Genomic DNA, 13,270 nt, shown 5'->3' with positions numbered 1-13,270 from the left:
TTATCATTGTTTCTGAAACACAGTAATTACTTAATGCTTGCTGAATTAATGAATGGATTATTCCCAAGGATTTATTTCTCCTGGTAACAGGAGGCCATAACTATACTTAAGACACTTTCTACTACAGAGAAACAGTAGAAGAAAAACCTCTCTACTTACAGGCTAATATCCTTTTCTATGAAATACATGTCCACAAAAGTTATTTTGCCCATGGTAACCACTGCTTTGTAAAAAAGTATTACATAATCGAGTCGGGTACAGTAGGGTATGTGTGTGTGCACGCACACGTGTTCATACACACACAAATGTACATGTGTAAAATCAATTGCTGTAGATGGGTAACTTTAACAGCTAACAATTGTCTGTGACTATTTCTTAGCTGCAAGGACAAAGGGAAAAAGAAGGTCCTTTATATCAAATATTCTCACCTATCCAAAAAACCACTTAACAACCAAAGAATTGGCTAAACCAATACTATACGAAGCTTTGACATTCATGGCTTCATACTTTTGCTAGTGGAAATACATATTTTACAGATTTTATTCATTTACTCTAATCCAGTAGATGGTGCTACATGTCTGTATATGTAAAGTACCAGAAATGCCCTTTTTTTTCATTTTTATCTTTTCTCTCTTTTTTAGCCAGAACTCTCACCAAGGTTTACTATTATAATAAAGCTTATTATTCCTGACACCTGAGCCAAATCTCTGGGTGTAGCATTAAAGATGTACTTAAGGAGAAAACCCCCCAGAAATAATTGTGGACCAAATACCAACCGAACAATCTATTAAGTTTTTTTTTTTTCTTCAGCTCATTTTCACTCTAAAATGACAAAATCTTTAGTGTCACACAGAATTCTATGTCAGTCCATTTAAAACATCCAGATGCGAAGTCAGAATCCTTCTTATTCTTCTCAATATTACTACTTGGTATTATTATGAAGCAGCCATAACAATGATAATAGGTAACAATGAAAGTTTAAATTTAGGATTGTAATGGGTAGATCAATATGTAAATTTACCATGTAAGAAGATAACATATGGCAAAAAACATAGGTATATAAATTTTTATAAAGATAAAATTTATTGTTAAATCAGCAATTAAGCTTGACCATACAAATTGTTTCTTTGTGAATCATCAAAACCTGAAAGCTTTATAAAAGTAGAGACTCTAGGTATCAGCACAAATAATCTGTATCACCCAGCAACCTGCAAATGGTTAATTTATGTTAATTACATATTATAAACACCTGCCAGCAACCTGCAACCTGCAAATGGTTAATTTATGTTAATGACATATTATAAACACAACTAAACTGACATATAATCTGAATCAGAAGTTATATATTTTTTGTCTCCTTTTACTATGCAGATTGTAATGCTATTACCTAACAAATTCAAAATGCTTTGAAATCATTTTATTGTAAATCAAGGATAAGGGGACATCAACTACTAATATAAAAATTAGAACATTTTCATTACTGTATTAATTTATTGTATTAAATTTTGATTCAGTTAACGGTGATACGATTTCATAATGTCCTTTTGCATTATTTAAATTTTTTTACTCTTTTCATTGTATCCAAAGAAAAAGGAGAGCTGTAGTCACTAATTTTAGATGAGTTCTATACATAATATAGGTATTAATAATCTGCTGACCAAAGGCTTAATAAAATGGTTTTATTCAGTGAATTAGATCACTTTAAGGACTAGATTTTAATACAAATATAAGGGAATCAGTAGGAACCTTTTAGTTGACTATTTTGTCATTTATGCTTTCCTTTATTCATATTTTCATTAATGCTTTGACCAGTCCTTGAACAAACTCAAGGAGGCAAAACTGAATCAGTTATTCCTAAGTAGGCTACACAACATGAAAAAGCCATGGTCTTAATCCAGGAATGGCATCTTGATGAAAAAGACAAAAAAAAAAAAAAAAAACAACCAAAAAATACAATTCATATGGTTGGTTATAATATAGATGAGATAAGATAAATCAACTTATATGTCTATTGAGAGCAAGTTCAGGGTTGGGTGCCACTAAATCTCCTTTGTAACTAGCTTACCTGGAAGCAGTAACATTGACCCAATGACTCGATGAGCCACAGCGACACAACTTCTTAAAGGAAGTGGCTTGTTTTTGTCTTTCTGAGATATGATAATGGACATAAAAGCAGTTCTTCATTCATAAAATAAACATCACATTTGTTAAAACATTGACCAAGCCCAGGGTGCCTGGGTGGCTTAGTCACCTGAGTGTCTGACTCTTCGTTTCAGCTCAGGTCATGATCTCATGGTTCATGAGTTCAAGCCCTGTATCAGGCTCCATGCTGACAGTGTAGAGACTGCTTGGGATTCTCTCCTCCCTCTCTCTTTGCCTCTTTTTTTTAAATAAACTTAAAAATTTTTAATTAAAAAAAAAAACAACTGACCTAGCCCTTAAGTTACAAAATTGAAAATGAGGTTATTCTTTCCCTCAAAGAGTTTAACCATTAAGCAGAGAAGCTGCCTCCTAATTGGTAACTGCCTTCATAATCGACCTCTCTGATACCATTTCCACACCTCAGCAAAAAAGATCTTTCTAAACCTCAAATCTCAGTATATTATCCTTCCCAATCAAAAACCTCTCTTTGGCTCTCAGTGGCCTCCTTAACATGGCTTATAAGGTCCACTCTTCCCATATTTGCCCAGCTAATGTCAACCTTCCCTGATGTAAATGTGCTTCCCCAGCATCATATTTTCACTGTCATGGCACTTACACTTTCTACTTCTCCACCTCCCCTATTACACTACAAGCAACGTAAGTCAGAGAGTGTGTAGCTCATTTAACCCTGGCTTCCAAGCATTAAGCACACAGTAGACATTCATTCATTGATTCATTGTATAGTCATTGAGCATCTAATGTGTGACATGCTCCCTGTAGTAAGTGATAGGGACATGTATCAGTGAATGGAACAGACTAGGATGCTGCCTTCCAGAACTTTTATTAAATTAACTAAAGCAGACAGGGTGCACACAGTTCGGAAAAGCTATCAGGAATCATCAGGAAAGCATGTCTGTCTCCAGGTGGGAGGGCTTCAGGGACAGATGAGTCACCTATTGAATAGGGTCTTACCTGAAACTTCAAAGATGAGATACAAAGGTTTCTGGTGAAAAGTTGAGGGAGAAAGTTGTGGAGAATCTTGAAACTGGGAGATAAAGGGAAGTGAGAAATTACAAGTAGTTCAACACTGCTGAATGGGGAATGGGGTGACTTTTGTGGCACAGCATTTGCCTAGGAGGGCAATATGAGATGAGGCTGGGAAAGTTGAAAGTTACCAGGTCACAAAAATATTTTCTTGTAGATAATAGGGATACATCAAATAATTGTGATTGGGAGACACAAATGGAAAAGAGATCAGTAATGACGATCTGAAATAAAAGAGGCAGACGGTAAGATTTTGAGACTTTTTGGAGGTAGGACTAACCAAGAGAGTGGTCTTCTCATCCTGTTGGAAATATCAGGGACCAGTGGGCTTTGGATGAGAAAAGCTAGTTCCAAAATCTGTCAGCAATACTGTCCCACAAATAGCAAAGTTTTCAAAACCTCCTTAAAATTATACTGTCAAACTGTAAATGTGTTTTCACCTAGCTTTCTAAACCTTATATATTCTCCCATGTGGTTGACAATCCCCCTCTTTAAGTCATTAGAGCATGTAGTAACACCCATAGGTTCCTGCAGGTTTGTGTATATCATCAGTGTTCTTATTATCCAGGGCCCATGGTAGACATGGAAAGGCAGAGAAAGGAAGTATATAATCTGTTTCTTATGCTGTCCTAGCAATTAGTAAAACAAATACTAGTAATGGACTGGTAACGGGCTCCTTTGCATTTAGCATTGCTTTTCAAAATAAAACAAAGATTCTTTCATTTCCCTCTTTGTTTTTTTGTAAACTTTTTTTATACCTTTATAATGAGCATGAATTATTTTATGATCAGAAGAAAAACACTTTTTAACAATACCCCCCCCCCCCACCAAAATCCTTGGGAAGTAATGAGGAGTGGTGAAAACAGTAAACGAAAACATACCCACCATATAACTACTATGTAAAAAAATGTAGGGTAAAGATACAAGGAAACGTGTGTTTGTCATGATGTCGTACACACCATCCATGTGAAACCAGTATAAAAACAAGGCTGGTATGGGGCCGCAGCCTGCACCTTCCATACTGCTATATGGAAAAAGCACCACTCCACAGGGCTAAGAAACTTGGCTTTTTCATAAAGCATTAAAAGACACTGCAGAGAGGTGGCCTGCTTTTATTCAATGAGCTACAGCTGTCCACATAATATGTGAGTAAGTTTACTCAAAGTACTTTTTATCAGCTGTCAATGTGTTTCTTAGCCTGCATTTGGCTATCTTTCACATAGCAAAGGAGAAAGCAGGGATTATTACATGCTTTTTTCCCTGGGAGAACTAATTGTTGCCTATTACTTGAGTGAATTGTGTTTGGAAGTAATTGCTTTTCTTCTGCTATGTTCTATAATATTCACATACAATCTACTCAGTTTGGTCAAAAGTTGATGATGTCTGCATATACATGCACCTAGACAGTTGGAAGTGGTTGAAACTGCCTGGCAGATGTCGTCGGTGTTGAGACATCTGTGAAGGTATACTGAATCTTTCCTCTTGCAATCTGTTCAGAGTGTCTGCCTATACTCTACTGTAGACTTAGAATTTTATGCTCTCCATTGTTTTTCTTCTCTGCACACTGAATGCTGATTTCTTGTTATTCCCATGTCATTATCATACTCCAAACTCCTTTGTGAATGAGTTTCTTAAGTTTCAGTGAGGATTTCTGAAAATACAAACTATTCTACCCTCTTTCTTTTAACTCTACCTCTCACTGAGGTTCACGTAGAGGTGGTTAGTAATGGTAGGAGAAAAAGAGACAGAGAAAGAGATGCACACATTAACCAACAGTTTTCTTTTATGAACAAGAAAATTGGCCGTTTTCCTATTAGCATATGAGGAACCTAAGACTGTCTCTTGTTGTCAAGGCAACAGCTGTTCCTTGGGTAGCTGCAATAGAAAAGAAGCCAGAGCAATCTTTATAGGATCAAGTCTTTTTTATCATCAAATCATAGAAAGGAACCTTGAGAGTCTACCCAGGCTATTCTCCTGCCTTTAGTTAATACCTACTAAAATAATTTAAAGCCAATACAAAAAAAAAAAAGTCCTATTTTAAATAATTCTGAAGAGATTACATAGCTTATGTTGGTAATCATTTGCAATGTTTTATGGTTCATATTACTAATATTTTTTCAATCATTCCAACTTAAATCTTTCATGCTGCAGTTTGAAATCCACTTCCTATAGTTCTATTCTCAGTAGAAGTAAACAACTGTACACTTTTCCTTCTAAGAGAGTCTTGTCTATACTTGAAACAATAACAAAATTGTCTGACTTAAATTCCCCAGAATGAAGAATGCTAGGTCCTTTTCTCTTTCCAGACATATGTATTGTAGGTCTCTGATGACATCCTATATTCTGCAAGATGCTAATTAGGGAACCCAATGCACCTTGTTACTTATAGAAAGCTGACCAGTGGTGTCCAAAAACAGAAGAATACCACCCCATTCTCAGTTTATCTACTCAAGTCTCCTAGGTCAACATAATCTGTAGAATTCTATTCATCATAAGTTTTTGTTTGCTTGTTTGGGTTCTTTGTTGTTGTTGTTGTTGTTGTTGTTTTGCATAGACTGGCTAATGCAACTTCTGCTGCCTGGTTTGAACATAATCACTCATTCCCCACTTGGCACTTGGGCAAATGATTTTTCTTTTCAAGTAGCCATCTATCACTTTTCCTTGTAGAATCATGTCTTCTTGGTTCTTCAAGATGAAGTTCGCTCACTCCCTCCCTCACACTGGCAGGTTTAATGAGCATACTTTCTGCCTTCACTGTCCATGTCACTAATATATGCTGAGCAGTCACAGGAAGGCATCCTGAAAATATGTCTTAAAAGGGATCAATGTTGATCAGCCATGCACAAAAAATGTATCACCTAGAACCAAATATTTCCTTTCTCTCACTGGATTTCCTGTGTCATTTTGACCCATCACCTTAGTGTCTCAGCCATGGATGACATACTTTCTGGTCCTAATTTTTCTTGTCTTTAAAATGGAGGGCATCTGGCTGGTTCAGTTGGTTAAGCGTCAGACTCTTAATTTTGGCTGAGGTCATGATCTCACGGTTTGTGAGATGGAGCCCTGCATTAGGCTCTGCACTAACAGCACACAGCCTGCTTGGGATTCTCTCTCTCTGTCCCTCCTCCCTCATGTATGAGTGCTTGCACTCTCTCTCTCTCAAAATAAACAAACATTAAAGACATATATACATACATAAAAATAAATAAAATGGAGAGACTGCAAACATAGACTAATAGTTCACATTTATGGATTCCATTCTCTATGCTAGGCACTATACCAAGCGCTTTATTTATATAAACTCGTCTTAGTCTCACAGCATTCCAGTGAAGTATATATTTATTGTCATTCCCATTTTACAGAAAAGGGAAATAAAGCTTAGCATGGTCAAGATATCACAAGATATCGTGGCTACTGGGTGATAAACCAGAATTTGAGATAAGGTGGCCTGACCTCCCATACTTTTAATCACTTTGCCATGGGGGCAGGAAAGTGGGTACTCCACTTACATCCTGCTATAACAACTATACATCGGTAGAATCTTTCTGGAAAGTAATTTGGTAATATGCATCAGAATCCTTTAAAAATGCATATCCTTTCCTCCAATATTTATTTTTTTTTCATTTACCAAACACTTATGTGGTACTTACTATGTATCAGGCACTGCTCTAAGCATTTTTCATATATTAAAAATGAAACTTTATGACAACACTATAAAGTACTAATATCTCTTAAATTTTACAGAAAAGCAAATGGGGCACTTAGAAATTGAGCAATTTTCCCAAAGTTTCACAGTTCATAAGATGTAAAGCTGGGTTGTGGCTGCAGAACCATATATTGATATATGGATAAGAGAAGACAGTAAATAAAACAATATTATGGTAAATCTATTTTTATTTTAAAAAATAAAAAAATCAATATTTTAAAAATATTTTACTTAAAAAATATTTTTTATTTAAAAAATATTTTATTTGCATATGGGCACAAAAAACAGACTAGAAGAATATGAACAGACATAAATGGTGGTCTCTGAGTTATGAATGGATGATTTTTTTTTTCTTAAATATGCTTGTATTTTTCTTTCTTATTTTTACAATGAAGATATGTTTCTTTTCTAAATAGCAATTCTTAATTTAAAAGCAACCTAAAGAAAATCTAATAGAATATCTCTGGAGTCTTTTTGACAGCAGGATGGAGCTTACATTATTTAAGTTTACATGAACAACCAGGCTTGGCTGTTCATGTAAACTTTTTAATTTAACTGGAAATCTAGTCTCCCTAGCCCACCCTTTTTATTTCTTTTTTTATTTAAAATTTAAATCCAAGTTAGTTAACATATAGTGTAATAATTTTAGGAACAGAATTGAGTAATTCATCACTTACATATAACACCCAGTGCTCATCCCAACAAGTGCCCTCCTTAATGCCCCTCACCCCTTTAGCCCTTCCCCCCACCCAACACCCCACCAGCAACCCTGTTTGTTCTTTGTATTTAAAAGTCTCTTATGGTTTGTCTCCCTGTTTTTATTTTTGCTTCCCTTCCTTGATGTTCATCTATTTTGTATCTCAAATCCCACATGAGTGAAATCATATATTTGTCTTTCTCTGACTGATTTCGCTTAGCTTAACACACTCTAGTTCCATCCATGTTGTTGCAAATGGCAAGATTTCCTTCTTTTCGATTGCTGAATAATATTCCATTATATATATACACTGCATCTTCTTTATCCATTCATCAGTCAATGGACATTTGGGCTCTTTCCATACTTTGGCTACTGTTGATACAACTGCTATAAACATTGGGGTGCATATGTCCCTTTGAATCAGCATTTTTGTATCCTTTGGATAAATACCTACTAGTGCAATTGTTGGGTCATAGGGTAGTTCTATTTTTAGTTTTTTGAGGAAACTCCATCCTGTTTTCCAGAGTGACTATACCAGTTTGGATTCCCACCAGCAGTGCAAAAGGGTTCCTCTTTTTCCGCATCCTTGCCAACATCTGTTGTTGTCTGAGATGTTAATTTTAGCCATTCTGACAGGGGTAAGTTGGTATCTCATTGTGGTTTTGATTTGTATTTCCCTGATAATGAGTGATGTTGAGCATCTTCTCATGTGTCTGTTAGCTATCTGGATGTCTTCTTTGGAAAAGTGTCTATTCATGTCTTTTGCCCATTTCTTCACTGGATTATTTGTTCTTTGGGTGTTGAGTTTGAGAAGTTCTTTATAGATTTTGGATACTAACCCTTTATCTGCTATGTCATTTGAAAATATCTTCTCCCATTCCATTGGGTAACTTTTAGTTTTGCTGATTGTTTCCTTCACTGTGCAGAAGCTTTTTATCTTAATGAGGTCCCAATAGTTCACTTCTGCTTTTTTTTTTCCCTTGCCTCTGGAGACATGTCAAGTAAGAAGCTGCTACAGCCGAGGTCAAAGAGGTTGTCACCTGTTTTCTCCTCTAGGATTTTGATGACTTCCTATCTTACACTTAGGTCTTTCATCCATTTTGAGTTTATTTTTGTGTATGATGTAAGAAAGTAGTCCAGGTTCATTCTTCTGCACATTGCTATCCAGTTTTCCCAACAGCATCTGCTGAAAAGACTGTCTTTTTTCCATTGGATATTCTTTCCTGCTTTGTCAAAGATTAGTTGGCCATATGTTTGTGGGTCCATTTCTGGGTTCTCTATTCTGTTGCATTGATCTGAGTGTCTGTTTTTGTGCCAGTACCATACTCTCTTGGTGATAACAACTTGTATTACAGCTTGAAGTCCAGGATGTGATGCCTCAAGCTTTGGTTTTCTTTTTCAGGATTGCTTTGGCTATTCAGGGTCTTTTCTGGTTCCATACAAATTTGAGGATTGTTTGTTCTAGCTCTGTGAAGAAGGCAGTGTTATTTTGATAGGGATTGCCACATCCTTTATTGATATCAAGCTAGCAAGCAAGGAAGATTACTTGATTTACTTTAATGAAGATTTTATGTGATTTAGTAACAACTTCTAATTTATTAATTTGGGAAAGCCCACTTAACATGACAAGCCATTTAATTCCTCTTGTTACATCCCTGGGCTATGCTGAAGGGGGTTGTGATTCTAGGATACAGTAATCGTTAAGAGCCAGGTTCCAGGGATCAGGCTTCTATAGGTTCCATCCCTACATCCACCCCTTTTTTAGCTGTGTGACCTTGAACTCTCCAGGCTTTATTTTCCTCATCAGTAAAATGGGGATACTACACCACTAAGAATATAGGGCTTTTGAATTTATTGAGATAATATGTGTTAAACACCACTGTATCATCTATATAGTTGCTACACAGTAAATGGAAGCTGTTTTTATTATTATCACTTATTATTTTTTTAATGTTCATTTAAAAAGTACATCTGATGCCTGGTGGCTAGTCAGTTAAGTGTCCAACTCTTGAGTTTGGCTCAGGTCATGATCTTATAGTTCATGAGTTCGAGTCCTGCATCGGGCTCTGCACTGGCAGTGTGGAGCCTGCTTGGGATTCTCTCTCTCTCTCTCTCTCTCTCTCTCTGCCCCTCCTCTGCTTGTTCCTTCTCTCTCTCTCTCAAAATAAATAAACATTAAAAAAATTTTTTTTTAATTTTTTTAAGTACATTTGAGAGGCCCCTGGGTGGCTCAGTCATTTGAGCATCCGAGTCTTGATTTCAGTTCACATCATGATCCCAGGGGCATGGAATGGAGGCCCCCCTGAGGCTCTGCACTGAGCGTGGAACCTGCTTAAGATTCTCTCTCCCCCCCCCCCCCCCTCTCTCTCTTCCTTCTCTCCCTATCCCCCACCTGTACTCTCTAAAATTAAAAAAAAAACCTTTAATTTGAAAAAAAGGTACATTTGAAGTTCTCTAGTCAAAGTTACCATGCATTTTTTCTTTAATGTTTATTTATTTTTGAGAGAGAGAGAGAGAGCTCACAAGCAGGGCAGGGTCAGAGAGAAGGGGATAAAGAATCCAAAGTGGGATCTGCACTGACAGCACCGAGCCCAATGTGGGGTTCAAACTCACAAACTGCAAGATCATGTCCTGAGCCAAAGTTAGACACTCAACTGACTGAGCCACCCAGGTGCCCCACCATGAACTTTCTAAGTGGTATTCCCACCTGAAGAATTTAAATTTTTCTTTAGTATGTAGATTTAAAAAAGCAAGGCATCATGTGTAATCAGAAATATTTAAACTTATCAAGCTGTCAACATTTTAAATGACCTTCATGTTTTCTAAAGCCAGTTTTAATAACCAATGTGATTACTATTCCTGTATTGGTTAATAATGGACCATTTTCATGAACTATTCAGAATCCATAGTCAGCCTACACTGATTGTTTTGACTATGCCACAGACTGTTTGCTTTTGCATATGGATACAGTCTTGAATCAAAATGTGGACCTTCATACACCCTAATCCTTATCTGACACCCATGCTGTATTGTTTAACTACTGCCAGTTTCCATGGGAAAAAAATATCAGGTTAAATTTCCTGTGTCTTATGGACAAGAAAAAGATCAGTGAAATAGCTTTATCCTTTAGCACACTAGGGCCATTTTCAAGAGAGACTCCTTCCGTGTTTCCATGTAGGGAGTAATGAATGCGTGCGCACGCGCACACACACACACACACACACACACACACACAAAACCTCTTTTTAATAAAATAAATTAAGGGAGTGGCATTTCCATCCTTCTAACACTATTTTATCTGAATTCAAAAGAAACAGCTTTGGGAAAATTCTTGCTGTCTTTTGCCAATAGAGCTGTTACACCAAAATCTGAACTGGCTTTTCAACTGGATTTGGTCACATGAGTCAAAGCAGAGCTTGTGTTGTCGTATGTCTCCCTGCTCTCCCCACTCCCCACATTAGATGAGCCTCACTGCTCTTCACCATAATCCTCCCAGCCCCACTCTCCATGTTGGTTGAGCCTCACTGCTCCAACAAGTAATGCACTTCTGACACAATGGGGGATGGCAGGGGAAGTGTGAGGAAAATCAGATAATATAGACACAAGCTTGACAGACTTGATTCTCTTCAAGTGCCACATTATGAATTGGCCATGTGAAACATGAAGGTATTATCCTGTCTTATCTGGTGGTTGAAAGGGGTGCAGCCTCCCTAATGGCATGGTTTTCGGCTTGTTGCCAAAGGATTCTCACTTCAGCTGCTTCGCATATTCACCCAGAATGCTGTCTCTTCACCTCTGTTAGCTGTTTTGACTCAAACCTGCTCCAAGATGAAAGAAGAGAACCTTTCAGGACCAGGTATTGTCTCTGCCAAGTGGGTCATATGAAGAGCAGGCCAATTCTGAACCCAAGTTAGAAATGCCTGCAACTATAGAGTAAGTTTAGGGACTCTAGGTTACCCTAAAGAGAACCTAGATTTCATAGTTTTTCTCACTCCCATCTATCTCCACAGGACTGGCTTTAGTCTTCTCACAGGAAACTTGTCATTCTGGGATCACTATCTTCCTATTTCAGAGAGGAGAGTGTAGACACACAGGCGCATGCACGCGCGCGCGCACACACACACACACACACGTTTCAGAGTCTGCTTCCAGCATGCTCCACAAGTGAATCTAATGCCTAATCTAGAGTTTGAGAATAGTTGCCCATAGCATTCCTATAGTTCCATCTAGAGACAAACTCAAGGGTAAGCCTTTTAAATTTATGAGTCACTCTGATAGAGCAAAAACAAAGTTCCCCTTATTGCTGACAATAATTGGAATAAAATATATAAAACTTTTGAAAAGACACCCAAAATGGGTACCTAGCTTTTATTAAATGTTATAAGTAAATGTCTCAGTTTGCCAGACCAGTAGCACAGCCTTTTTACATAACAATTCTACAAAAACCAGCACACAGACCATCATCTAGCTGTTGTTGGTGTAACTCTAAAGAAAATTACTTACTTAAGATATCTGAGGTTCAGATTCATTATGGGTAAAATGTATTCTCTGCTTAGCTCACAAAAATTTTCTAAGGATTAAAGATAAATAAAGAGCCTTGCCCAATACCCAGTTGGTGTATAGTAGGCACTCAATCCACACCAACTTTTTTCCCTTCTCTATTTCTGTGACATCCTTTGCAAACAACTAGACTTTGCTCTCCACTGGACCAGTGACCTTAATTTACCTATTTGTTCATGAAGCTAAATAGCCACTCTGTTCAAGTAATACATACCATCTTAGGAATTCAAAGGTATTTTTAGGTAATATTTCATTAAACTACATAAAAGTCTGATGTTGAAGGAGGCAAAGATTCTCATCTTCATTTTACACGCACTTGAATTCTTGGAGGTTATGTGCTTCCAAGAAAACAACCAATCTGTGACCAAGATGTAATTAAAACCCACGATTTCTAATTCCCAGGCTTTGACTCCAACCTCTGAAAATGCTTCAATTCAAAGAAACTAATGGCACTTTGGTCTCTGGAATTAGATCCTGTTATCAATGACTTCCACATGGAAAGATCGTTCCAAAATGTGTAATTAACCAAGAAAATGCAAATAAACCAATTTGTACCTGCTATTTAGAGGTGAGACATAGAAACGGCTTGAGTTCATTATTTGAAAACTTAACCTTTTCTGCTTCTAATGTAGCTCATGTTCTCCAGTTGTTCACATATTTTTTCAAAAATTACATTTTTAGTGAAATATTTCAGATTATTTGTGATTCTATTACCAATGCAGAGCTTGGAATGCAAAGAGAAATACATGTTATCAAGCACAATGGGAAGAAAACGTTCTTTCAATGACCTTTGGCAATTCAATTTAATAACCATGTTTTAACTCTGCTGTGTACAAGGCCCTGTGCTGAGTGGGGTAGGAGTTAAGCTCTCAATCTAGCACAGCCAGAAACATGGTAGCACTTGGGCCAATGTTACTGAATGAATGATCATAGTGGAATAGGTAAATACCTAATTATACCTTCTAAAAAGCAGACCGTAATTGTATAATAAAACAGGTCTATAATGGTTCGGTCTAGACAGACTGCCCAAAGGAAGAAATTTTCAAGCTGGACCTGAAAGAGTATTTCTTTCAGTAAATAGAGTAATAGAGCCTCAACTCAAACAGTTGAGGAGAGAGGGG

Source organism: Panthera uncia, chromosome C2, assembly GCF_023721935.1.
Source record: "Panthera uncia isolate 11264 chromosome C2, Puncia_PCG_1.0, whole genome shotgun sequence".
NCBI classification, from domain to species: Eukaryota; Metazoa; Chordata; class Mammalia; order Carnivora; family Felidae; genus Panthera; species Panthera uncia.
This window is presented reverse-complemented; position numbering follows the sequence as displayed.